Genomic DNA, 26317 nt, shown 5'->3' with positions numbered 1-26317 from the left:
CTTTCTCCCACTTTTAGTTTGAATGTTTTAGGACTTTTAAATTCAAACAAAAACAAAAGTCCTTGTGCAATCCAGATAATTTTCTATGGTGCCTTAAAAAAATTATATTCTTCTTTTGCCATAGCATTGCTTGAGATACTAGAAAATAATTTAAACTCTTCTTTTCTCCCTTTTTCTAGAATTGAGAGGTGAAAAGAGAAATCATTATAAAAACAGAGGCTTTTCTTTGATCTATCACTTTAAAAAATTTTAGCCCCTACATAATTTCTATGATGAAGGCAAACTAACTGTGCTGAATGCCATTCTATACAGAGATCCTCAAACTATGGCCCGCGGGTCAGATGCAGCTGCTGAGGAGGAGGACCCTCACCCAGGGCTAGGAAGTTTCTTTATTTAAAGGCCCACAAAACAAAGTTTTTGTTTTTACTGTAGTCCAGCCCTCTAACAGTCTGAGACAATGAACTGGCCTCCTATTTTAAAAGTTTGAGAACCCCTAAGGGTCTCTAAGTTAGAGAACCTGAAGGCATAAGGGCTATTCTACTTCCTGGAATTCTGGGACTGGGGTGATAACGTAGAAATGACAATTACTAACTACCTTTTAAAAGTGGTATGCTAAGTTTCCTTCTGATGTACTTCCAGGGAAGGGGTGGTGATTCCTGAGAGTTCTGTAGGGAGTGCGTGGCTGTGCTAATAATTCCCAGTTAGGATGGGACACTGTGCCTTCACTGTCAACTCCTGAAGCAAGGGGCTTATGACAGCTTTTATAAGGGTGAATCATCTTATTTTTTTACTCTCTCTCCCTGTCTCTTTCTCTTCCCCCCCCCCCAATATTCTCTCTCTCAATATAAAAGGAAAGAATTGAATTAGGTAATATGTAAGGTATCTTCCTATTTTAATGTTTTCCTAGTGAGTGTTGGACTTTACTCTCCTACTCAAACTCTATGACCCAGTGACACTTGGCCTTCTTACTTTTTCTTGCACAAGATATTTTCTCTCTCAACTTAATGCATTTTTACTTGCTGTCTTCCATACCTAAAAGGCCTCCTGCCTTCTCTGAGCTTTTTTGGCTTCCTTTAAATTGCAGATAGAATTCCACCTTCTGTAAGAAGTTTTTCCCAATCTCCTTTAATGCTAGTGTTTTCCCTCTGATGTTTTCTCTGATTTATAATCTATGGATCAGGTTTGTATGAAGTTGTTTGCATGTTGTCTCTCCATTAGACTATGAATTCTGTGAAAACTGAAGTTGTTTTCTGACTTTCCTTGTATCCCCAGAATGTAGCACAGTGCTTAGTAAGTACATTTTTTTATTATTTTTAACTTCTCTTTTTCCTCCTCTCCTCCTCTTCCTTTTCCTTTTTCTCTCTTCCTCTTCCTTCTCCTCCTTTCTTCTTTCTTTTTATCCTTCTTCTCTTCCTCCTCCTGTAATGTTTATTACTTTTTAATTTTTTCTTCTCCTTTTTCTCCTTGTTTCCCTCCTTCTCCTCCTTCTCTTCCTTCTTTTGCAACATGGCTAACATGGAAATGTTTTGCAGGATTGCACATGGATAATCTCTGTCACATGCTTGTCTTTTTGAGGAGAGGGAGAAATGGAAAGAATTTGGAGTTCAAATTAAAAAAGAAAAACAAATCTTAAATTTTTTGTTTACATGTAATTGAAAAAATAAAAATAAACAATGCTAAAAATAAGTACTTGTTTACTTGACTTGATGACTCTATGAAATTTTCTTAATTTTGTCTTTGTATACTTGATGCCTAGTACAATGCCTTTATTACATTTGATGCTAGATAAATGTTTATTGGATTAGGGAGAAATGTGGTTGAATGATCATTTTTAGCTTGTGAGATAGATTATTAACCCCTGACTTATGACCCAGTCATAAAAGAGAAATTAAATAGTAACCTCAAGGTAAGCTCCTGGGAAATCTATGGGAAGTATATACATTGGAAGCTATACTTTCTAAAGTCCTTTCTAAGTCTCATATTCTAAGAGTATGCATTCATTTGAAGGATCTTGTTATTGTAGTTTCTGAAAACAAATTAATTAAAACCATAGAGCTTTGTTTTGGGGTTTTGAAAAGGTTTCAATGAAGTGGTTGTTATTGGCAGCTATTCTCCAGTCCTGTAAACAAAAGAGATCTTGGTCTTTGAATCTTGGTGTGGTCAAAGTGCTGAAGGGTTGCTGATCTTTCTATGGTTCTTGAGAGACTACAATATACCAAGCAGGCCAGATGTGTTGCCACGGACAGTAAAGCATTGTAGTCCCTCCCCACCATCCCTTTTCCTCCATAGGTCATTGGAGAAATATTTTCAGAGAGGGTAGGCTACTCTGTACATTGTTTATTTGAGTAGTCTTCTAGCTTACTAACAAATAGTTGGATTCCAAAGGGTGATCACCTTCTTTCTATTGGTGTTTAATGAAAGCTCCCTAAAATCAGATGGATACATTTAATAGAAGTAATAATAATGATAATGATGATTATGATGATAATCATAGCCTATATTTATAAGCCTTCATTCTGAGGAATTCAAAGTGTTTTCCAGACATTGTGCAACTCATCTTCTCTATTTCCCTGCAAGGGAAACAGGAGAAGGTATCATTATTACTTCTTTGTAGACAGGGAAAGCCCAAAGAATCAATACTGTGCCCAAAGCTACTGAGCTGGCGCTAGATACATCTTCACTCTTAGGAGTCAATGATCCATTAAGTCATGCAGCTATGCTAGGCCCAATAAATGGCTAATTGACCAAATCTGTGTAAATTGATGTGCTGTTCAGATAGACTCTAGGTTCTTTTTGACGTCTGTGTCAATGCTTTGGATGGCCAGATAGAAAATCTTACTTTTGAAAGGTTTCTTAAAAGGTAATCTCAATGATTTTATTATAAATCATCTCTAGGACTTCCCAGAAAATGGTCATTTAGCTTGAAAATTTCTTTATGTAGAAGTCAATTCTGTTTTCAGAAGGAATGATTATTATTAGGAGGTTCTTCCTTATATTAAACTCAAATCTACCTTTTTTGAAGCTTTTGGTTATTGATCTCAATTTTAACCTCTGGAGCCAAGTAGAAGAAATAAAATCTCTCTTCCATATGAGAGCTCTTCATACTTGGAGACAGATATCATTAGTCATTTCTCCCCATTCCCTTGTGCCAACTTCTCAAATCTTCTCCTCTTAAGCTAAATATTTCCAGTTCATTCTGTGCTCAAACAACATGGTTTTGAGTTCCATTGTCAATATAAGTTCCTCTTTCTTTAGTTCAGTTGTAACCAGCTAATTACCTAGGAGAACCTCTTTCAAAAGCCTGAGCTTGACTACTCATTTATCCTTGAAGTCCAGTCTTCATTTATAAAGAAAAACATAGTGATTTCTATTTGCTTTCTTTGCTTTCTATTACTCTCCACCTTCCCAAAGTGTTACTTAGGAAAGATGTATCTTATATCACTGCCACAAGTATGTAAGATGAGAGTGGTTGGTGGAAGGGTCAACATTCCTCTCACTATACTATGTTGAATTGTTTAATTTGCCTATTATTTGCCTACATCTAAGAGATTAGTAAATGAATCTATTGATTATCAATGACAATTATGTTGACTTTCATTGTTTTAAGTCAGGGATTAACAGGATTCATACTTCCTGTTCAATAGTCTCTTTAAGATGCCATACTGAGATGCCCTGTCAAAAGGAGCCCAAGAAGTAACAACTTTTTGCCTCATGAGTTAGTTACCTGTATGTTTTCTGATTATTTTAGGGTTTTGAATCCTCACTTCTCATTTCTGGTTTTTGCTATTTAACTCTAGTGTATTGCTTGATTTGCTCCTCTCCTTATCCCACTTTGGTTCAGCTTGCATTTTTTTCTATTTTAACCTGTTTTTTGTACTTGTCAATTTCTAGTAACTAGATGGTGCAGTGGATAGAGTGCTGGGCCTGGTGTCAGAAAGATTCAAATCTGGCCTCAAGCATTTCCTAATTGTGTGACCCTAGGCAAGCCACTTCATCTTGTTTGCCTCAGTTTACTTATTTGTAAAATGAATTGGAGAGGAAATGACAAATCATTCTAGCGTCTTTGCCAAGGAAGCCCCAAAAGGGATCATGAAGAATCATTTTGACTGAAACTATGGAACAATAATAACAAGCTCCCATCACTGCCCCCCAGAGATTCTATCTAGTACCTTTTTGACATCTTAGTGTGGAGATAGTGTGGTATAAGAGGAATATAAATGGGAAAGTGTGGAGTCAAAAACTCTGGAGTTAAAAGATTTGGATTAATATTTTTTTCTCTGATACTACCTGTATGACATTGGACAAGAAATCACTTAGCTTACCTGACTTCAGTTTTCTTAACTGTAAAAAGAGAGTGTTAGATTAAAGGATTAAGATTTCTTTCTATGATCCATTGATCTTTAGAAACATATACCGGCTTCTCCTGAGGACTCTCAATGCATTCTTGATAGGGCTTTGAGAGGAATACATACTAACATAAGAGACTGGAAGTCTCTTATCAGAAGTACCATATCTATGAGTATGGCCAGGTACTTGATTATGCTCTTTGGGATGTCTTCCTTTAACACACTTATCTGATGTGAATTGGATATACGCTTTCATTTGGAGCAAAGGAAAAAGCCATGACTTTTAGAGAAGGAAGACCTAAGAGGGTGTGAGAGGCTCAATTCTAATGCCAGAATGATCTTAATTCAGGGTGAACATTGGGTCTAAATGTGGCATTGACTCAATCATCCTAAGAGGTCATTTCTGGTTATAAATTTATGATCTTGCTTTCCTTAGTTCTGAAATAAAGGGGTTTGAAAAGATGAGTTTCTATTTCTTTTTTTTTTTTCATAGCCTTCTGATTACTCTCTTCCTCAGATACCTAGTATCAGTATACTGCCCTATCTTTGTATAAGACAATCCAAATGATTCTCCTCTGACCTTTCCTTCAGTATTATATCCTTTTCTCTCCTTTTTCCTTGTTTTCCCATCCTGATATTTATATTATTGCCTATTTCCATTCTCTTGAAGGCCTTGATACAGGAAGACTGGCAATAAGACTGGCAATTAGAGACTTTTGGGATACTCTGTATAAGCAACTAAATCAAGCTAAAGTGTTAATAGGGGATAATGGCTTGATATGTTTAACTCCCCACCCCTCCTCCAAATTAATTTTAATAGGGACTTTCTGTGGTTAAATTAAAAGGAGTGACTAATGTGTAAACCTCAGGCCTTGGGAGACTGTGGCACTCCCACTTCCTGGTGCTGGTATGTTTTAAAGAGCATGTCTGTTAAGTCAGATTGATGGCCACTGGCATCTTCTATTACTTTTGGTCACACTGTTGTCCTTGTCCTTTGTCAATACACAATCTTGTAATTCCCTTCTTTCTTTTCAGTTTGACCTTGAGAAAGGCAGAGAACAAGAATAGGGATGACTTCATAAGGAAAAGATGAAATGGAAGGGAGCAATCTTTTCCTTCCTTTTATGTATCTAAGGTGCTGTGATAGCCTTTATATCCTAGCAACAGCCTTGGAGGTAAGGCAGTGTTTAGTGAGACCCAAAGCAAAGCTGACTTTTGCATAGTGACGTTTAAAAAGCCTTCAAAAGAGAGAGAAACTGCCAATTAAATACTTTGATCTGGACTCCTTCCAACCCCTCCCTTAAAGAATTTGACTTGACTGGTGGCTAGGCAGGGACAGGAAGCTAGGAAGGAAGCCTGCAGCTAAGCATGGACTTCCCAAGTCCATTAAACCAATCTTTTTCGACAAGGTAGGATTTTTTGTTATCATGATTAGCTTACTAAGATGTGATAAATATATAGCCCAAAGTTTATGGTTCTTCCATGCTTTGCTCAGTGAATCTTAGGTCAAACAATTGTAAATCACCTGCAAAATCTGTCCATAATCAATACTGTTAATCAGCAGTTACAAATAGAGCATTTGTGAGTCAGTCTTTGGTGGATACCTGACAAGAAACGTTTACCTCTCTATCCAGTGAAAGAATAATTATATCAGATCATCCACTGGAAAGAAGGCAGGGGATATAAAAAAAAGGGAATCCTTTCCTTCTAGGAGCTACACATTTCTCATTCTTTCTTGAGAGTATTGAAGAACTTAGTTTTCAATTTGTCAGTGGTAGCAATATTTGGGGAGGTGGGAAGGAAAGAAGTAGCCTCAAAGGAAAAAAAAATTGGAGAAATGCACCTGCCCCTCCCTTTGGAAGAGATGAGGGACTATGGGGGAGGAATATTGTATGTGCTGGCAAACCTGGTAACTGTATTCTTTTGTTTTGATTAATTTTTTTCTTTTCTTTGTTATTAGGGAAGGTTTATTGGATAAGTGGGAGAAATGGATATTTAGAAATGACTGATGTTAAAAAAAAAAAAACCAATGCCAATAATAAAACTGAAAAAGAAAGGAGACAGGTAAACTATCTTCTCTTATCAAATGAGATAATGTGCTTTGTAAATCTTAAAACAATATATAAATGTGAATTATTATTATAATTATTGCTTGACATCCTCCAGCTCTATCTTTTTTCTTCTTTTTTTCTTTCTTTTTTTTGTCCTACTGGTTTCTGTCTACTTTAGTTCAAACCATCTAGGAGGAAATATGCTCTCTGTTGTTATCTCTTGTTGCCATAGCCTTCTTTAGATTATAATCCCTAGTCTTCCTGACCTCAGGGATGTTTACTGCAGATAAATCCTCATTTCCTTGTTCAAAATTTCATTAAGGTAAGAGAGTCCCAGTGCTTGAACTAGCAATTAGTCACCCTGAGAAGTTTACTAAATATTTTTTTGTGGTCTAAGAGAATAATTCTGTTTACAAAAACAATCTAAAAATACTAAAAACCAAATCTTTAAATACTAAAACCCAAATGACAAGTTCTAAGAACCAATTAGAGGTTCATATAATTTTCTTTTGTCTTTTCTTTTTTGGGCTAGAAAGTGATCGAGTTCAATTTTCTTAGGAAGGAGAATGTTAGACTAGATGATATACTATCTCTTTTGCTCTAGATCTATAATCCACTGATGGATGAGTGGATTCTTACAATTCCCTAAATGAGGAAATTGAGGCAAGGAGAGACTCAAGTTAATATTTGTAAAAGAGGTCTGGTGCTTGTGCAGATCTCATTAGCTTGCTTGCTTGCTTGCTATATTCTTTCCCTGTGGAGGATTCCAAGGAGCTTGTTCTAGGAGACTAATGATAACATGTAAAGGACATGCCTTGGAGAGACTCTGGTGTATGTAGAGACATTCTGGAACTGGTTCCCATTAGCTAAACTAAACATGAAGTGGGAGAGAGGCATTCTAAAAGACTCATCAGTCTCAGCCCCAGTCTTTTGGCTTCATGTGCATCTGGGGAAGTTCTATCAGCTGAATCATCTGATGGTCTTTGCACCTGAACTATATTCTATTATACCACCAATCAAGAATACATTTATTAGATACCTACTATATGCTGGACACTGAGGATAAGAAAAAAATGAAACAATCCTGACTTCTAAGTTTACATTATATTCAGAGGGAATATGCATATGCATATGTGAACATACTCAAAATAAATACATAAATCCGAGGCAATGGGATGACAGATGTCATTTCATATAGAAAGTAGTATTTGAGCTGAGGAGAGAAGGAAGCTACAGAGTTCTAAGAGTTAGAGGTGACGAGAGGGTACATTCCGGGACTGGGGGAGAGAGCTATGTATTGCATATAGAGAAAGGAGTTAAAATGTCATGCATCAAAAAGGGCCAATTTGAAGTACTCTGGAGTATTTGAAAGGGAACAGCATATGGCACACTTAAAGCAAAGAACTATGGACAGATCCCTTTGTCTTGTCTCTGCTCCTTAATACTCAAATGAAAGGTTGAGGCTACTGGCAGGGTATAAAGTTATTTAAATTATACCTTGCTGGAAAGGGGAGAAACAGAAATCAGATAGCTGACTCTCTTCCCTTGTGTAGAAAACATGGATATAGTGAATTGATTATATATCACTCTACCTGAATTGTCAGCTTTCTCATGCATTTCAGTCACATATTTTTAGGCTTAGAACTGGTGTGTCATGTGATAGCATAAAATCCTATGAAGGCTACCTGAGGTTGAAGAATATGCAAATCATTTAAATGGAAACACTATGGAGATGAGCCCTGCTAAGGAGAAGTGGGTTATCCTTGTTTCACCTTTCTTAGAACACTAGCTATGAATGATCAGATAAGTTAGCATGCATTTAGGTAGCTTCTATCTCATCCCAAACACTCTACTAGGCTCAGAACAGGAAGATTAGATTAAATGGGTCTGTTGCTATTCAGTTGTGTCCAACTCTTCATGATTCCATGGACGATACTGCCCAAGGAGTTTTCTTGACAAAGATACTGGAGTGGTTTGCCATTTCCTTCTCTAGTGGATTAAGGAAAACTGAGATTAAGTGATTTGCCCTGTATTGCATAGCTAGTGAGTGTTTGAGGTCTCAGGTCTTCCTGGCTCCAGGCCCAGCACTCTATCTACAGAACCACCTAGCTGCCAAAATAATAATAATAATAATAATAAGCTTAATAGCAGTTCCCAATATCCTATAGAGCAACTGGATATTTTGTGCAATAGGAATAGTAGCTCTGTGAGACTATATCTATATTAGTGGTATTTTCATGTCTAAGAAGTGGGTTGGGTAGTTCTCTGAAAGACCACCCTGTGACATCAAAGGGGAATGTGACTCCTGACTGTCTGAGAGAGACCTCTGAGTCTATAAATCTCTTTACAATATACATGGTCAGGAAGAATCAGACATGACAGAAATGACCCAACAATAAAAACAATAACAACAATATAGAGAATAATTATGGAAAGCAGAACTCAAAGCTAGCCCTCATATTCTCTCTCTCTCTCTCTCTCTATATATATATATATATATGTATGTATGTGTATATATATATCATTATTATTATTATACTACCTCTATGTACAATAGGAATACCTGTATGAAAATTGTCCAAATTTCCTCTTAAAAAATTCCTATTCTCCTCTGTCCTTCTTCCCTTGTGTATTCCTTAATCTCATCATCTCCAGCATTTTTTGTTTCTGTCAGTATATCTTAAAGCTCAAGATGTTCTGTGGTCAAATTAAGTTTGGGAAGTACTGCTGCAGAGCATAAGTGATATGCAATTTCTAGCTAGTGCCTTTGTTATTTGGATTTATAAGAAAGAGAGGAAATGTACATTTTGATTATGATGATGACAATGATAACTGAAATTTATATAGTGCTTCACAGGAGATAAAATGTATTTATTATGACATTTCATCTTTACCAGAACTCTGTGAATTAGATATTATTAATCTCTTAAAAATGAAGAAACTGAGGTTCAGAAAGATTAAGTAACTTGCCTGTGGTCACCTAATTAGCAAGCATTGGAAGTAGACTTTTTCTGATTTGGGCTTCAGCTATGACCAGGGGAAAAGCTAGTATTAACTGATGGAACTTAATTGTATCACAAATTTTGAAAGTTGAGCCAGTTAATGTTGCTATGTCAGTACACAGTGAACCTTTTCTCCAATGTGTACTATTGTACTGGAAAACTGTCAGAGGAGAGTATGTTCAAATGATTCCTCAGTGTTCTGAGCTTCAAGTACAATATAAAGAGAACAATGTGTGCTGTCCTACCTATATGCATTCAGGTGGGAAAGTGTGTATGTAATGAAGTAATTGAATAAATAATATGAGATATTTATGAGGTGAAATTTGTCTGCATGAAGAGTAGACGATGAATGCAAAATGTAAAATATTTATCTCCTTGCCATTCACTGTTGCTTGTCTTAAATAAGGTCATTTAGTTCATTAATAATAAAGATAGCAAGACATAAGTGATCATTCTTGAGGTGATATAATAAGTCATTATTAATATATGCAAAATGTTTAGCCTCATGTATCACTGTAGTTTTCTTTATGTCAACTCCTGTAACATGGTGGCTGGCACTATTGTCTTAACTGATACTTAATAATTAGGTGACCTTGGGAAAATCTCGAGCCTCAGTTTATTTATCATCACAGGATGATGTGATACTCTGTGTATATCTTAATAGATGGTGAATAGAACTCTGTGTAAATCTTAAAGTAGTCCTATTAGTATTACTTAATGAATGAGACCCAAGATAGAGATGGTAAATGTTGTTTCTTGAAATCTAGAACCTGTATAATATTAGAGAGAAGGTATAAAAAAAGGTCAGAACTAGATTTATATAGACACAAAATTTGTTCAGTGGTTACTTCCCAGACACAAGGCTAAGCACTGCACTACAAAAACAAGCAAGGAGGATAGTCCCTGCTCTCAAAGTGCTTACGTTGTTTTGGAGAAAGATAATACATAAAGGAGAGCTATATAGAGGATGGCAGTCTGGTTGTGGGCAAAGTAAAGGGAATGGTAACTATCAGACTTAGGTGACCAAAGGATTGTTGGGCATGGGTGGGTAAAGGAACAGGATATGAAGATGCTGGCCAGAGTATAGGAAGCATGGTAGAGAATTAGTTATGGACAAGGTAAAGGAAATTATTTTTCCTAGAAGTTTATCACACTGAGTCTGCTAACCTTGAAGATGGAGTCTAAAGTTGGTGGGAGAAGGAGAAGAGATCGGTATGCTATCTGAAGAATAGTCAGCTGAATGAAGAAATGACTGAGGAGGATTTGAGGCATCAATTCATAGTCATAGACTGTCAGAATTGGAAAAAATCTTAGTTATCTCTCAGTGCAATCCTCTCATTTTACTTTTTCATAGGAGTAAACTGAGGTCCAAAGAAGAATAATGACTTGCCAAGTTTAGAAGCAAAACTAGTTTGCAATGCCAATTCCAAATCTCCCACAAAGTAACAGAGCTTTTAGAAATCATATTATAAGGATTGTATGTGGGTGGCAGAAGATAGGACACAATAGGAATCAACTTTGTAAAATAGATTTCAAAACCCTTTGGTTTTTAAAAATTCTTTTTAGCCCGCATGATTTGATTTGATCCCATTCTTTGCCAGCCTCATCTTGCTGTCTCCTTCTAGAAATCACAGAATTATGAAAGAAATGAGTAAATGCCCAGGATGCAAAGAAAAAGATGATATTTGTCTTCATGGATATTATAGTTCAATATAGAAGGAAGAGAAGAAGCAGATATATAAATAACTATGAATAATATATAAAGTCCATTGGAGGCTTAGAATGACTAATAGGTAATGTTCATATAGTATACTTTGCACATGTTATCTCTTTGGATTCTTAAAACAACCCTATGAGGGAGATGATACTATTATCCCCATTTTTCATGTGTGGAAACTAAGGCTGAAGGCAGTCTGGTGTATTTTCTAGATCTATTTGGGGAATTATTTTTGGGGAAAAGAAGAGCTCTTTTCTATACTGCTTCCTGCTACTGTGGCATCTTGGCTTCCTCAGTTCACAGACTTTAAATGATTTGCTTCTGGTCTTACATGAGTGTTCAAAGCAGGATTTACATCAAGTTCTCTCTTGACTCTGAGTTTTTTCCCCCACTATGCTATGTTGACTCTCTAAATATAAACAAAATGTGGTTCCTGTGTTCCAGATGCCTATGACAGAGTAGGAGAAAACCACCATACTGAACAGTTTAAATGAATACAATGTCTAACAAATTGGGAAATTAAGGCTTAGAAAAGTTAAATAACTTATCTATTACCATAAAGCTATTATGCCAGAACTAAGATTTGAACTCAAGTCTCCTTGACTTTAAGGACTAGTTTTATTCATGGCAGGCTACCCCTCAGTTCTTAGTTGAGAGCAAAAAGTAAATTAATTTTGTTTGGTCTGGAGAATTAAGGACAATTTCCTGGAAAAGAAGGCAGTGGAGTCGAACCTTGAAAGCTAGTTTGGTTGGATTGTTGACTTGGTGGACAGGAATAACAGGCAATTAAAATAAAAGATAGTTGAGGATAAGGCATGGCAGGCTGAGCAATTTGGACTTTATTCTATAGGGCACTGGAGAAACCCTGAAGGTTTTTGAGTCAGATAATGACATAATCAGAGCTATACTTTAGGAGGATTACTCTGATAATAATGTGTAGGATGGGTTGGATCAGGGAGAAATTGTAGGTGGGAAGACCAGTTAGGTGAGAGATAATTAGGACCTAAAATGGTATGCTGCAATGGTAATAAGAAAGCATATAGGAGAAAGGGTATGGTACCAACAAGACTTGGCAAGTGATTTGAGGTTGACAAGAGGGCTTGGGAGAGGGAGGAGTCATATATGACACTGACTTTTCAAGTCTTGGTGATTGAGAGAATTATGGTTCCATTAATAGAAATAAGGAAGTTAGGAAGAAGAGCTGGTTTTGGAGAGTTGGGGGAATTTGATGAACACAATTTTATACTCATTGAAGTTAGAGTTCTGGTAGATGTATAAATAGAAATGACCAAAGATAGTTGGGAATGGGGGATAGGCTAGATATTAAGATGTTAGGGCTAGGTAGAGATAGTTAGCTATGTAGAAGTGATATATAAAGATGTAGGAGTAGGTTAAAGTGCCAAGGCAAAGAATTAAAAAAGACAAAAACATTGCAAATCAGAGTCCTGGCAATAGCTTGTTGCTGCTGCTGCTGCTGCTGCTACTATTACTACTACTACTAAAGAGCTAACAACTTAATGATATAGGCTTGCAATATAATATAGACATGATATGTCAAATTATCTAATATATAATATAAACTCATAATATAGTACTCTAAAGTTTGCAGAATACATGGGACTCAAAAGTCTTGGTGTTCTTAAAGCTCCTAAAAGCTTTCAATTGTACCAGATCTAGCACTCTGTCCACTATGGTATCTCTTCACAAGGTAAAGAGTGTTAGGAGAGATTAATTGGAAGGGAAAGGTGAGAGGAGAAAGCATACTAGTGATCTGTATTTTTTGAAAGCCTTCTTCCTGCCTATAGTATGAAATGGAGGGAGCCATCTAGGTACTTATGTTATTGTTCTTGTTGTTTGTCCTTCATTTTGGAAGAGGATCCTAACATCAGGGAAGTTATAGTATGACATGCAAGTGAATTAGATTTAAGTAAGATAGGGCTATGCAAACTCACCTGTCTTACTTTCCCCTCCAAGATCATCTGGGTCCAGTTGATGGGGAGATGACATGTAAACAGGTAAAAAGTTAAATAAAAACATAATATTTAAATAGCATTTCAAGAAAGTAATAGAATAAATGTTGTAATAATATAAGATGAATTTTCAGATGAGTGTTGCTAGCCCTAAATTCATACAGAAAGGATAGCTCACATTAGGTTAAGAGAGTCAGGGAAGGCTTTCAGGAGAAGGAAAATCAAACTGAGTCTGGTGAATTGAGTAGAATCTCAATAGACAGTGAAAATGAAGGAAGGCATTCCAGACAGGGAGCAGAGAGGTGTAAAAACACAAGAATAGTTGTTACTTAAAGGGCACCGCTTAGGAGTTAATTGTTAAAATGTAGGCAATCTTTGTTAATTGATTTGTAGCAATATAAGTAACCTGCATCCTAAATTTGTTTACTTTATACATAGATTCTTTGGATCCTGGAGACTCTGAGGAGGAAAGAGGTACACCATGGTAGAACAGAAACTATAACCAAGAGGGCGCCATTTGAATCTGAAATAGACAAAGGCACAAAAAAAAAAAAATGAAAATGGGCAGACATTTCTAGATCACTGCATTCTTCCATGTTTTCATGCTATAAGGTCTCATTCTTATTCTATTGAGAGAGTGACAGAAAGAAGAAATTTCTTAAGCTTAGTGAACTTGAGGTTAAGGATTATCATTTTCTAATAAAAGAAGGAATTCTTTTTTTTTACTAACCCCAGGATACCACCAGCAAATATTAAGGAAGCACCTACTATGTGATGCTCTTAGAACATGTGTGTGTTAGAAAGTTTGCTGAGATTCTTGTAATTTTTTCTTCTTGCTTTGAAAGAATGCTTTTTGGGGAGAAAAGAAAATGGGGCTCTTTTGTCTGCTTCTTAATGCACATGTGCATCTTTGAATGGATTTATTATAGAATTCAAGAACAGAAGATTTCAGAAATTAAGTCTCAGGATACTTAAAATAGACATGTGGTAGTGTTTCTTTTTATTTTAAAGCAAAGCAATCTGCCAGGCAGGTGAGATGGTTGAGATGATCACAATATAATAGCCAGAAGCCTAGGATGCTATTCCTATCTGTACATATTTCCAATTCAATCTCTTAATATTTTAAATTTTATCCTAGGAAACACAGATTTTAAAATGTGTAAAAATTGTCTTCTGAGTCCTGTAAGTTATGGGGGTGACTCTGGTCAAGGAAGTGAGGTGGACCTTAGTTTAAGTCTGGCCTCAGTCATTTACTAGCTTTGTGACTCTGGGCAAGTTACTTAATTTCCCTCACTTCCCCATCCCACATTGTCGAAAGAAAGAAAGAAAGAAACAGAGACTGAGGTAGAGAGAGAAAAAAAGAGAGGAGACACAGAGAGAGAGACTGAGGTAGAGACACAGACAGACACACACACAGAAACACATACACACAGAGATGGGGGGGGGAGAGAAGGGTGGAGAGAGGAAAAGAAGAAGGAGAAAGGGAGGGAAGGAAGGAGGGAGGGAGGAACCACACTGTTAGAGCCATGTCCCCTCCTATGTTCAGGCTGACAGTCATTTTAGATAGAGGAAGACAGGATACTTTAAAACAATGAGTATTTGTTGATTAATTTCAGATTTGAAGAAGTAGATTTCTTTTAACTGTTCATGTTTGAAGATAGAACACTGGAAAAAAAGAAAAAAATAACACTGGAATTAAAGTCAGAAACTGCCATTCCTGGAGACCTCAAGTAAGTGGCAGAAATTGGATTTTCTCTTGCTAGTTGGGATTCTGTGGATGTCACTTCTTCATCTTTGGGGAAAAGAGAAAAAGAAGGCCCTAAAAGAGAACCAGCCAAGATGGTATCCACTGTCCCAAAAACGATGGTTGTATATAAATAACATTCCCTAAATTCTTTCTTTTAAAATCCTTCAAAAAACCTCATTCCTTACCCCTTGTCATCCCTCTATGAGAGATGCTCAGGAACCCTAGAATCCTGGCACTATCCAGTGATAAAAGAAGATCTGGTAACAGCTGTAGGAACCCATCCCCCCCCCCCTGCCTCCTCCACTCCTTGCAGTATTCCAGAGCCCCCTGCTCAGTTAGCAGGGGACTTGGAGCTAGAGGGTGTGAAGCTGTTCCTTCTGTTTGCACCTCTCAAAATCCCTTATCAGGAGCCTCTGGGGGAAAGCACACAATTAGACAATGACATACTCCTTGACAGGAGTACAGACAAAAATACTCAGGCTTTTTGGCCGATCTAATAGTTTTTGTGGTTTACTGATAGAGGGTAAGGTTTAGTAAAATGCGGACTTTCTGAGAAATTTATGATGAAGAGGGAAAAAAGGCTTAAAGTTTGACCATGTCACCCCTCTATTTAATAAACTCCAGTGGCTCCCTATTACCTCTAGAATCAAATATAAAATACTTCATTTTTAACATTCTTCAGATTCTGACCCCTTCTTGCCTTTCCAATCTTCTTATATCTTACTTTCCTCCATATACTATATGATGAAATAACACCCTTACTATTCCTCACCCCAGTTCTGAACTCCATGTGATTTCATCGACTTTCTGTAAGACTTGGAAAACTCTCACTTATCTCTGCTTCTTTATTCTTTCACTTCTTCAAGTTCAGCTAAAAGCCCACTTTCTATAAAAATCTTTCCAGATCACTCTTTTATTATCCTCAATTTATTCTGTACATATCTTATAAGCACATAGTTGTTTTCATGTTCCCTCATTAGAATGAGCATGGACTGGTTTTTACTTTTCTTTATATCCCCAGTCTATATCACAGTACCTTTTTAGTAGGTCATTAATGGAAGGAGGGAAGAAAAGGAAGAAAAGAAATAAGCATTTATTAGAGGCCATTGATGTGCTAGGTGCTGATAAGCAATTTACAACTATTACCTCATTTTATCCTCACCTGTGAAATAGATATTCTTATTTTATGATTTTACAGTTCCTTAACCATTTTATGGTTGAGGAAATTGAGGGAAGACAGTGTGACTTGACCAGGGTCATACAGCTAAGAAATATCTGAGGCTGAATTTGAGCTTAGACCAGATCTAGCACTCTACCCACTATGTCACCTAACTGCTACAACTGACTATTGTATAAAGTTGCCAATTGTTGACTGACTGACTGAAGAAAAGTTCAAGGGAGAGGTGATAATTATGTGGGGATAGGTGAAGTGCCCCAGTTCTGCTGCTGTACATTATAATTATTTATCAGTTATAGTGGAAACTCTTTCATTTTATATGGGTTTAGAATCTGTAATTTAAAAAATCCTACTCTCCCTCTCTGCCCCTCATTTTAACCTCTCTTACCCAATCATTTAGACCAAAACTCATACCTAATTCATCTTTTCTTCCTTACTTTTTAAAACATTGAAAACAACAAAATCAATAATTGTATTGCATATGTTCTTTTTTTAGGGGGGGAAAGGAAAAAATTTCTTTTTTCTTTTTTTTTTTTTTTGGTGGGGGGAGGGGGCGGAGAGAAGGCTATTAGATGGTGACCTTTTAGAGGACAATGACTTACTTACTTCAAGTAATGTCCAGTGCCTACCATGGAACTATAGAAATAGGGTGATTATCAGGTACCATTAATATTTCTTTTTTTTTTTTTGGAAGTGCTTAATGAAGTCTAAGTTGTAACTAGAAGAAAACCCAAGATGACATTGGCCATCTGAGGTTTATTTTTAGATGTATGAATTTTTTTTGGTGCTTTTGAAAGCAATGTTTTATGATACAATGGAAGAAACACTGACTTAGTAATTAGGGATCTGTGTTCAAATCCTTCCTGTGCCTCATCTAACAAATGAAAGATTTAAACTAGATCATAGTATGATGTTAAAATTGGAAAACACCAAAGATTGGACTAAAAAGTAAATTGAAAATAATTTTTAGCAAAATAGCAAGATATAAAGTAAACCCATATAAAGCATCAGTATTCCTATATATAAATAGGAAATCTATTTCATGAATATCAATTGGGTTAGGTACTAACTGGATTTCTGGCTATGGCTGATTGATCAAGGCTTTCTGAATTACTTAACTCTTTAATAGATGGATCTGGATTGTTTTACTAAAACTGGGTGACTGGCAATTTCCTGTTGAGTCAGCATTATGGTTAGTTAATAGATTAATGTACTATATTTTTTTTTTGGGGGGGGGAAGGCCATGAAGGCAGTGGGAAGCAGGCATTATAGAGCACTTATAGCTTGGTGAGACACTGAAAACTCCAAAGTGATCTACTGCATTTCAGGCCATTGTAAGTTGTCTTCACTTTTATTTTGCCATTTCGACTCTGCCTCACTTAAATTCAATTCACTGCAAGTCAATCCTGTGATATCATTGATTCTCTTCAAAAATAATGGATGAACAGGATGATTTAAGAAAGGCCTGGAGAGACTTACATGAACTGATGCTGAGTGAAATGAGCAGGACCAGGAGATCATTATATACTTCAACAACAATACTAGATGATGACCAGTTCTGATGGACCTGGCCATTCTCAGCAACAAGATCAACCAAATCATTTCTAATGGAGCAGTAATGAACTGAACCAGCTACGTCCAGAGAAAGAACTCTGGGTGATGACTAAAAACCATTACATTGAACTCCCAATCCCTATATTTATGCCCACCTGCATTTTTGATTTCCTTCACAAGATAATTGTACAATATTTCAGAGTCTGATTCTTTTTGTACAGCAAAATAACGGTTTGGTCATGTATACTTATTGTGTATCTAATTTATATTTTAATATATTTAACATCTACTGGTCATCTTGCCATCTGGGGGAGGGGGTGGGAGGTAAGAGGTGAAAAATTGGAACAAGAGGTTTGGCAATTCTTAATGCTGTAAAGTTACCCATGCATATAACCTGTAAATAAAAGGCTATTAAATAAATAAAAAAAATGGATGAACAACACCAAATAAAAGAGAGTAAATTCCAAGTGGGAATTGGCTCCATTGTGTATGAGTCCCTAACAATTTTTTTTGGAATGTCTGAAAAGGGTAAAAACATAGCATGTAATGGCTAAATCATTTGATGATAGTTATTAGAAACTGAGAGGAGGGTTTGCCTATTTTTAGTTGATCACACTATGAAATCCATACTCTGTTACAGAATGTCTGTTAATGCCCAAAGTTCAATTTTGAGACCTAGCAAAAAGTGAGGATGCGATATCAGAGAGAAATCACTTTTTTTGAGGTGGTGTTATTACAAGAAACCCAGATCATCCACATTTCAGATGGTATTTTCAAATGAAAAATATAAAGCTAAGGGCAGCTAGTTAATGTAGTGGAAAGAGCACCAGCCCTGAAGTCAGGAGGACCTGAGTTCAATTATGACCTCAGTCACTTAACACTACTTAGCTATGTGGCCCTGGGCAAGTCACTTAACCCCAAACGGCTCAGGAAAAAAAAAAAAAAGAAAAGAAAGAAAGTTATAAAGCTAATTGTATCAATTTTTAGTTATATGGTTAAAGATACTACTATTTTTTCATTCAGGGACTTTATCCTGTTTAATTGTCATCATCAACTATTTAAAATACTTTCAGAAAAAGCAAAGAATAATATTCTGAAATGGGCTATGTAGTCATTATTCTTTGAAATCATTATTGGTGTTGAAATGTGAAGTCAAATATTCTGACTCCAAGTTCAGTACTGTTTATCTTGTGGTCTTCCTTTTAGCAGCTATTTATTGAATACCTACTAGCAGTGAGCTAGATGCTGTGGAGGTTTGAGAGAAGTATAAGATGTGGTCCCTGACCCTTAAGCCCTAATAAACTAGGAGAAATAAGATAGGATCACATAAAGATCTGCAGAGAGATAGGTATGAATACAAGGGAGAATGTGATAAATGGCTTAAAAAGGCACAAGGAAGGCAGTTAGAGAAGATACCAGAGAGAAGTTTTGGCTGGGCTTCATTAAGAAGTGGTTTGGGTTTGAAGGATGGGTGTGTAGAGGAACTGTCTGGGGAGGTAATGTATTCTGTTAGAGATAGCATTAGCATAGAATCATAGAAATATGTCATGTATGAAGAATAATAATAAAGCCATTTTGGCTAAACCATAGAGTACATAAATGATAGTAATGTGTAATAAGCCTGGGAAAGTAGGTTAGGGCTGGGTAGTAAAGAGATTTAAATGTCAATTAGAGTATTTATATTTGAAGTAATAGGAAGTCAATAGAGTGTATTTTGTGGGGGAGTGACATTATCATGGCCTATAATTTAGAAAAATCCTGTGTGGGGCATGGATTGTAGAGCACAGAAGTATGGAGATCAGTTAGGAGATTGTTTTAATTGTCCAAGCAAGTAGTAATAAAGCATTGAACTTGGGTGATGTGATTATGTGAGAGGAGAGAGAAGGGAATATAAGAGATATTGTGGAGGTAGAAAGGCTAAGAATAGGCAGGTGATGGGATATGTGTTTCATAGTCAACATCCTAAAGCAAATCACTTTTAGTTACACTTAGCAAATAAAATGCCATGTATATATTGCCAGTCTTTATCATTGCTTGGTAAATTGATGTCTGCTTATTAAAAAAATATGATACAAGATAAAAAAAAGTATTTTTGTAATTTTTTTATCTGTAACTCCAAGAAAGTTTATTTACTTTTGTTCCTTTTTGATAAGGAAACATTAAAGTTCTCCTATGTTTTGTTAAATTACAAATTTTTTCAATTAAAGAGCTTTGATGTTTCAATTTACTTTGATTTCAGGATGCCAATAAATCTCTTGACTTTAAACTTAATAGATTTGTGTATGATATATCTTATATGAAGGAGACCAATGTATTTGTAAATATCACTTTTGTTCTTTGGTTCAATTAATCCTTTAGATTCAAGCACAAAGCCATCACCTCTCAATTCTGGACATATGTTAAGACTTTTATACTTATCAGAATTTCATTTGGATCTGATATAATTGGGGAAAGATTCCTCTAGGAGATGTCTTAATGTGTCTTTTTTTTTTCCTTGAGCCATTTAGCTTGATCCATTAAGTAGTTGATAAATTATTTTGGAATACTCCTTTTTTGACCTGGAAATCATGCTTAATTTTGTTCAGGATTTGTAATCATTGATTTCAGGATAGGCAGAACCATCAGGGGTTTATACCACTTCCCTGGAAGATGTCATGGTTCATTTCAACAGCTCTTGACATTATTGTATCAGTAGTGTATTTTAATGTTTTCCTTTTGGACATTATCATTTTGCTTGGTTCATGTATTATCTGTTTTCAGTGTATGAATCAGATGTTGGTGTAGGCCCGAATGAAAAGCTTTATGATAATCAATAAAATTAATATAATTATTATGCTGAACTAAAGTGACTTGTTAAATAATTATCAAATTATTTCTAGACCTTTTTGGCACACGATTTTCTTCTATTTTATGTAATATCTTGGGTTTTTTTTAGTTCTACTTTAATTTAGTTTAGTTCTCTTTAGCTTATCTATTTCTTTAAAATATATAAATTTATAAACTGTATATATTTCTTGAATATATACTTTAAAGTACCCAAACATGTAATTTGATCTATTTTTGTAAGGGTCACTGGTAATCTTGTCTTTTGATTTGAGAATCAGATTATCCTTCTTATTGATCCTTATAGAGGACCCTACAGCTACTGTTTCTAGACTTTGTACTGGCATTTCTCTATACCTGAAATGCTTTCTCACCTTAATTCCATGTTGTAGAATCTTGATTTATTCACAAAAATCTGCTTGAGAAACATGTATCTTCTACACTGAAGCCTTTCCTAATTCCTCTAGTTCCTTTTTTTTTTACCAAATATTTGCCAAATTTTTTTTTTTTTTTTGGCATTTTCCACTTTATGTATGTGCTACTCCTTGGCCCTCCAAATATAAGCTCCTGTTTAGTTTTTTAATAGACATAACAGGGGGCTGTTTAGTTTTTTTACTTTGTATCTCCAGTACCAAAAATGGTACTTGGAACATAATAAGCATCTAAATGATTGTTGATTGATCAATTTAATTGTGAAGTCTTCTGTTAAAAAAAGATAGGTTGTGTATATGAAAGGAAACTAGTATGGTGCTTTGCTAATACTTCGTGTGCTACTGTGAAACATTTGGGTTGGTAAGTATGGATTTAAAAAAAAAACATTGTTGCCTTTCTTTTTTAAAAAAATAATTATCTTTATTAATAAGCATTTTTTTTTCTTTGTCTCACTGGGAAAAAAAGAGAAAACCTGTAACACATATGCATAGTTAAGCAGAACAAATTTCCATCTTGCCCATGCCAGAAATATATATCTTATTTTGCATCTTGTATGCTTCGGCTTCCTGTCAGGAGGTAAGTGGAATGCTTTGTCACTGGTTGTCTGGAATTGTGGTTGCTCAATGTTTTAAAATCTTTTAAAGTTGTTTTGTCTTTAAAATGGTGTGTAAATTTTTCTCTTGATTCTGTTCATTCATTCTACCTAGCCTTTCCAGACTTCTCTAAAACAATATCCTCCATAACTTATGTCAAAATGATATTCCATTACATTCACGCACTGTAATTTACTCAGTCATTCTCCAATTGATGGGTACTCTCTTAGCTTCCAGTTCTTTGCCATTAGAAAAAGAGATACTATAAATGTACTTGTTTACATGAGTTCCTTTTCCTCTTTCTTTGATCTCTTTGGAGTTGTTAGCTAAGTAGTAATATCTCTGAGCCAAAGTGTATGTATAGTTTGGCAACTTTGAAGCATATTTCAAAATGCCTTCCATTTTGTAGCAATGCTAGACTTTTGGGTCCTTCCTTTGATATGTTATTTTGTTCTTTACATTAATGGTACACAAGTTTCCTGTTCTGCATTTGATTTAACACATATTTTCATTGTGTTGGCCTTCTTACGACCACATATATATAGCTAGAACTTTTTATATTCTTCTTCATTTATTTTCTTTTTGGCTGTCTCTCTCTGATTTATTTGTATCTCAAGCCACTGAAGTTTTTGACTGATACAAATTTAAAATATTGTTCCTTGTATTACTGTTTTACTTTAATCTTTTTGTTTTCAATTGCTAATTAAAGGAATATGAATTTTCTAATATTTGTGTTTTCTATATTCCTTTTCACACATTTCTTCTTCTATCTATTTATCCATTTATCTAAATATCTATTTGCCATTAATTGACCATTACTGGGTTCAGATTTTCTTTTGCACATATCACCTAGATATTGAGGTAGTTTTGAAATACCTTTCCTCAGATATTCAATAATTTGTCCTATCATTTCCACAATCATGGTATTTGATAACTAGATTCTTTCATAGTTCCATTCTTCCTTCTATGCTTCATATTATAGTAACATCTCATAGTTCCACTTTTCTTTCCACGGTTTTTTAAAATAGTAACATCTGTTGCATCTATTGTTGTATGTAGATACTGAAATTGACTTTCTGTCAAAAATTGTAGAATAATGTGTTTATTTATGATGGGTATAACAAATGCTAGCTTCTTAAAATTACTTCAGTATGGAATAGTTGCTTTGCTCATTGGATTGATGCCATAAAGCTTACAGAACCTTTTCAAATTCCAGTCTAAGTATGTCCATTTTTTTTCTCCAACTTATTTAAATCTTGGGATTTTGCTTTTAGGTAAAAATTCTAGATTTCATGTTAAATGAAAATTTTTAATGTCCAGTTTTTTGACCTTTCCCTCTTTATATTTTAATAACTCCTTGATTAAGTCTAATTTAATTTAATTTGTATTTTGAGATGAAGTTATTTCTTGTGATTATCCTCATTTGTCTGATGTGATATTTTGTTGTATGAGGTCAATGCTGACAGAAAGAGATATGGTAGATTTGGCCCATAATTAGAAAAATGGTGCCAATTTTGTTATGATATAGTACTTGTGCTTAATGAAAACATTCATATCTTTAGACCATTTCATATACACTTGTGCTTTGACCACCTTAGGAGTCATATACATTGAAGTGTTTTAAGCATATATTGGTATTTCTGATTTGTTTCATGGTATTTTGAATTTCTATGGAACCAACATGAAGGGAGTACCACTTGTTCCAGTGTTAGGTTAAATATCATGACTGTTTCAAATCGGGCAAGCCTGAAACCCCATGTTCCCTTTTTAAGAGCAAATGCACTGTATTGACTAACCCAAACAGTGGTATGGGTAGAGACCAATTTGCCAGCATTTTGGGGTTTCTGGAAAGGCTTCAACTACTATAGGCATATAGTCTCAAGGCATATAAAGTATCTACTGTACACCACCTCACTGCATATCATGCTGGCTGATGTCACTGTTTTTTTTTTAAACCTGTATGTTGTGGATAATATATTGGGCTTTGAATATAACCTTGGTACACTTCTAGCATCAGACAGGACTATTGAAATTTACCGCAACCTATTCCCAGATAATTTTGATTTCTCCTTTTAAATCTCTATAGTTTTAAGGAACTTTGTTCCATATAGCTTAAAGATTATGAATATTTGGTATGGTTATGTCTATAAAAGGCCATTCTTAAGTTTTATGGATCAATATCATATCAAGTTGTTTGTGAGCAATAATTCAGTCTCTGATAATAGTTCAATTCTAGGATAGTTTATCATTTGAATTTTCAAAAGTATTTTGTACTTGCCTATAGCTGAAGTATGGGAATTTGCTGTTGGTCAACCTATAAAAGGCAGTGAGCTTCTTTGTGTAATGCTAGATATCAGATAATTCCTGTCTAGCAGAATTCAGTGATTATGGTGATGTGCTGCAAAGTTTTTGCCATTTCCTTGCATGAACTTCATTAATTTCTAAGACTGACTTCCTTAAGGATATGTTATGTAATTTCCAGTGGAAATGAATTGTCATCATAAACTTCACTTAAATGAAAACAACAAAACCAAACCAAACCCTGCATGATATCCATTTTATCTTTGCTTTTTTTCCCTTCAGTGTATTGTTGGCTGACTTCATGTCAATGTTGCCCTTTGAGGGTGTTTTGATTCCACTCTTGAGTTTTAGCCATTTTATAAATTTCATTTGTAGGTAAACCTCTTTCAACTACATTAGACAAATCCAGAGGTGTTTCCCTTTACTATTATATCTTGGTGAAGTGTCTGCTCATTCCAAAAGTATTGCTGTAGGTTTTAGACCTGTTTATTAAGTTGTTTATGAATGTCTAACAATAATCTTATTTTTTGGTTATAAAGTATTAATATAATTAAGATAGCTATCATAAAATTATTTTTTATTGATATTATTGTTACTATTCTTACCTCTTGGTAGCTAGTAAATAAGAGCCAGATAATAGTGGATCACCATCTTCTGCTTACTTCTTCTTGCATTAATATTCCACAGTTAGGACCGAGATATTCAACTCATTTAATGCATGCTTTCTGATGATAATTCTTTATTAAACTACTTGAGAGATGCACAACACAGGAGACAGGCTGTAACACATATGACCAATCAATATTAGCTGATGCTATGATCTCACTCTCGGAAATCATCCTTATGAGCTAATATACCTAATGAGAATATATTAGTTATTGGTTTGGTGAAAGTAGGTTGTATAATCTAATTTCTACTGGCTCTTAGATGCCCCCACCTTAAAACAATAATGAGATCAAGGAATGTTAATCTGGATGTACTCAATCGCACATGACAAATTTATATTACTGGGGACAAAGTACCAATCCTTAAGCTTCAAGAGTCCAGGGAAAGGTTTAATGGCTAAACCACTAAAAAGAGACCTAGTCTATACTTCTGTTATTATATACTACATGTGAATTTACAGACAACATAAATATTCCCTTTGTATATCTGATATGGAAATTTTGCTTAATCCTCTTTCTATATAGGAAAGAATCCAAGGAGGTCCTTCTTTCAGCTTTTCAAGTGGAGTATTATATGCTATGTAAGGATATGGGAGAGAGGCTAGAGAGATTCTCACTTTGCACAATGATCCTGATATATAGAAAACTAAAATGATGTGAGCTAGATAAATCAACAAATAAAATAATACCAGTGTAGCTACACCCTGCTGAAAACTGATTTTTTTCTCCCCAACTGTTCTTTCTTATTGGTTTTTGACTTGTAATTTCACCAGCAGGAAGTATCCTTTTATGAATAGAGAATAAATTTATTTCCTGTCTTCTCATCTCTTCTTATTAATGTTTTTCCCTACTAGAAAAACTTCATAAAGATTTTATCCAACTTTTGGTAAGTTTTTTGCTCATTCTTTTAATAATCATGAATACCATTGTTCTGACTAGATATTCTCTCTTATTCTCCCTATAGGACCAGTCCACTTTCCCTGTTCATGTCTTTTGTAATATTTTTTTTTACCTGTAGTAAAGCTCACTGAGAAACACCTCCAGTCTTCTCATTGCCAAGTGAATTATTTTAGTTCATTTTTAAGGGGCCATGCTATTTCATGATTCTTATCCACACAGTATTTTCAATAGAATGTTAATGATAAGAAGACAGACCATTATGACTCTTATCAGAATGATCCTTTTCCCTCTCAACTCTAACATGAAGGGAACAGATCATTTGATATCCTGTTTAGTTCTAGGGTTATGATACCTTTATCCCTATTCTGCAGATGAACTGACTCTGAGAGGGTTAGGAGTTGCCCATGGACATGCTAGTGTCTGAAGCAAAATTCTAATCTAAATCTCCATTATATAAAGAGAATGACTTAAATTTGTACTGCCTCCAAGTCATATCCTAAAAATGTGTTTGTTGAATAAAAACCTACCTGAGTTAGTTTATTGGCATTTGCCACTTTCTACTAGAAATAAAGTCCAATTAATTGAAAATTTTGGTTAATTGAGGGCTTATTGTACTATAGGGAGAAAACAGATTGAAAAATGAGAATATGGATTAGGTAAGAAATCAGGAAGATCAATCCTTAAATGCCTTTTAAGCCAGTTCATAGACATACGCATGTCTTAAACTTCAAATGCTCAAGATGTCAATTTTTTCCCCTTAATTATCTGATGGAACAATCTTCAGGCTCTACAAAGTCCTGAGGCAATTTGATTCAAATCCACATGACCTGTGTCTAGTGAACAAAAGCCAGTTTCATGAAATATTTAAGTATTATTTTCTACCTTAAATAGCAGCATGACATAGCAGATAGTGGGAAAATTTGGGACTCAGGAAGACTTGGTTTCCAATCCTAACTTTGACAAATTTAAGTATAAATACAATGGATATATCATTTAACTTCTTGATGCTATAAGGTATAAAATTTGTTTTGGGAACTAT

The 26317-nt window shown here is 35.1% G+C and overlaps 1 long non-coding RNA gene across 2 annotated transcripts; it reads right to left on the bottom strand.

The window, feature by feature from the left end:
* Nucleotides 1-1345: 1345 nt before the first annotated feature.
* LOC116422416 lies at nt 1346-25513 on the bottom strand. Of its 2 annotated transcripts, none has more exons than XR_004233039.1 (4): nt 25391-25513; nt 24319-24492; nt 13069-13609; nt 1346-1566 (listed from the first exon to the last, which is right to left on the bottom strand). It is a non-coding gene; the product is annotated as an uncharacterized LOC116422416 (long non-coding RNA). The 2 variants fall into 2 exon arrangements; XR_004233038.1 differs by lacking the exon at nt 1346-1566 and adding an exon at nt 2161-2570.
* Between the last annotated feature and the right edge of the window lie 804 nt (nt 25514-26317).

The sequence above is a fragment of the Sarcophilus harrisii genome, chromosome 3, assembly GCF_902635505.1.
Source record: "Sarcophilus harrisii chromosome 3, mSarHar1.11, whole genome shotgun sequence".
In the NCBI taxonomy this organism is placed as follows: Eukaryota; Metazoa; Chordata; class Mammalia; order Dasyuromorphia; family Dasyuridae; genus Sarcophilus; species Sarcophilus harrisii.
This window is presented reverse-complemented; position numbering and strand designations above follow the sequence as displayed.